Source organism: Tupaia chinensis, unplaced genomic scaffold (genome assembly GCF_000334495.1).
Source record: "Tupaia chinensis unplaced genomic scaffold, TupChi_1.0 Scaffold144899_1, whole genome shotgun sequence".
In the NCBI taxonomy this organism is placed as follows: Eukaryota; Metazoa; Chordata; class Mammalia; order Scandentia; family Tupaiidae; genus Tupaia; species Tupaia belangeri.
The window spans coordinates 1,363,449-1,365,729 of record NW_006204759.1 but is presented as its reverse complement, the minus strand read 5'-3'; the positions used below and the strand labels follow the sequence as shown (position 1 = coordinate 1,365,729).

Genomic DNA, 2,281 nt, shown 5'->3' with positions numbered 1-2,281 from the left:
GGGGGGGTTGGGGGAAAGGGCAGGCGGCCAGGAGCCGAGCAGGGCCCGAAGCTACCGGCCGAGAGGCAGGGGTCGTCCGCCCGGGATCGCTGGAACCAAGGATCAATCTGCCCAGCCTGTGAGGGGGTCCCTGGACCCGAAGGCGGAGGGACTCAGTCTGGTGGGGACCTTAATTACTCGCGGGTAAGGTGAGGTCTGGAAAGAACTACTTGGGTCGCGAAACGCAGGACACCCTGCGCGCCCTTTGGGCCCCTCCCGCAGCCCTGCTCTGCCTTTGGGTTCCGGAGAAGGCGCCTGAGCCCCGCCCCTTCCCGTTCTCCGCCTCTCGAGCCCAGCCACGCCAGTGGCCCCTGCATGCCTCCGCGCGTGCGAGTGTGACCGGTGCGGGGCTCAGAGATGAATGAGAATGAATGGTTGGCCCAGGGCCTTATTCAGCTCCCAGCTCACTCGGGCCTCGCGTTCACACTCCTAGGCTCTGAGATTCATTCATTCATGCTGGCATCCCCAAGAGGGTTATGAGCCCCCCACCGTGTACCTAGCTGGGCGTATGTCGGGGGCTGGAGAAGTCTCCTGGAAGAGACTAACTAGGAAACAGGATTAATGCTTGATGTGTTAACACTGGACAGTGTGCTGGGGGAGTCAGTAAGGGGTTCTGGAGGAAGTGATACCTGAGCTGAGTCTTCAAGGATGACTTAAGAGTCAGTGAGGTGGGGAGGAGAGGGTGCTGGCCAGGAAGCTGCAGGTGCAAAGGCACAGAAGCTTAGAGAGCCAGTGTGACTGGTGGCTGTGACAGGGTGCAAATGACTCCTCTTGGCTGTGTGTGTTGTGTGGTAGCATGGACTGGGAGAAAGGGACTGGAGAGGGCCGCCGTGCAGTCACCCAGGAATACAGGAACAGTGGGGTAACCTGAGGACAGGAAGGGCCGCAGGGATTTGTATTCAGGGCCCTGGCAAGAAGCAGTGGGTGTGAATCATGGGCCTGGCACATGGAGGGTGCCTGTAAACCTTTACTCTTTTAACAGATGTCCGTTGCTTTGATTTGCATTTGTAAATACACTGTTAGTGTGGGGAAACGGATCTGTGGGAGGAAGGCAGGGAGGCCAGTTAGAAGGCGCTGTGTTGGTCTAGGAAAGGAGCAGCGATGTAGGAAGAGGTGAGGTTATAGCAGGTGGTGAGTATTGGAGGTGAGGAATGGAGGGAGATCAGACAGCTAGAGGTGCCACTTTCCTCTACTAAGGACCCTGAACAAGGAGAATAGGTTAGAGGACAAGATGCTTTGTTTACTTTTGCTGAACTCCTAGGCAGAGGTGTCTGGCAGACTGAAAGCCCACGGATCTGAAACTGTACAGCCCTTGATGGGGCCCCATGAGCAGTCAGGGTAGAGCTCCCAGTCCCCAACTTCTCCCTATTCCCCCTCACTACTGCTCCCAGAAGCCTGGGAGGTCCTTGGTGAGGCAGCCTGAGCGCAGAGCTCACATTTGTTTGTTTAACATAAACTGTTCTGTGCCCAGCATTGCACTGCCAGACAGGCTGCAGTTGTGTTTCCCTGACCTAAGAGGCAGTAAGGCTGCCTCAGTAGAAATCAGTTTACAGCAGGGGTCTGGAGTTCTTCAGGGCACAACCCCCAATACCTGTGTGGTCCTAGGCTGGGGGAACATTTGGGGCTGCCCACTGTTCCCATCTTCCCCAGAGGTCAGGCTTGGAGGCACCTGGCCCACACTAGCTAAAGGGCACTGGATGACCCAGGTCGGTTGGGCCTGCCTCTTTTCCCTGTGGTTCCAGGAACACCTCCCCAGGTGGGAGGAGACCCGAAGGCAGCCTTGGGAAATAAGTCCTGGGTCACTCAGCGGCTGTTGCACTCAGGCAGGCTGACAGCCAGCCTGTAGGCCCAGGCCCACCCTGGAGCGCACAGAAGCTATGGCCCATTCATTCCGCAGCTGCTACCTTTAAGGTCCAATGTCAACAAGTCACACAGCCTTGACAGGGACCTTACCTGTACTGAGTCACTTGGAAAGTCACAGACTAGCAGGGTAGGCCCATTAACCCGAACAGAGGCTGGGAGGTCAGGGCAGCCTTGCAGACATAATGAGTGTTAGGGTTCAGGGTCCCCAGGTTCCAACCCCACACCTTTTACCAGTACTGAGACCTAATAAAACAAGTCACTTCACCTGTCTTTGCAAGGTGGAGTAATGATACCGCACAGACCTCACGGTTTGGCCGAGGGCACTCAAGGGAGCAACGGAAGAAGGCGCTCAGAGGCAGGAAGCGCCAGGCGCTGCAGC

At 57.0% G+C, this 2,281-nt stretch overlaps 1 protein-coding gene across 3 annotated transcripts in view; it reads left to right on the top strand.

Annotated features, from left to right (window-relative positions):
• The window catches only part of MYO1C (myosin IC), a 24,402-nt gene that overhangs the window by 1,012 nt on the left and 21,109 nt on the right, over positions 1-2,281 (top strand). The window contains exon 1 of one of the 3 annotated variants that reach the window (XM_006167538.2): positions 7-183. The exons of 1 other annotated variant lie outside the window; for it this stretch is intronic. The gene's annotated coding sequence lies outside the window, so the exon portion shown is untranslated. Of the gene's footprint in view, positions 1-6; positions 189-2,281 lie in introns of those variants that run through there. One more of the 3 variants, XM_014583838.2, reaches the window with a different exon arrangement.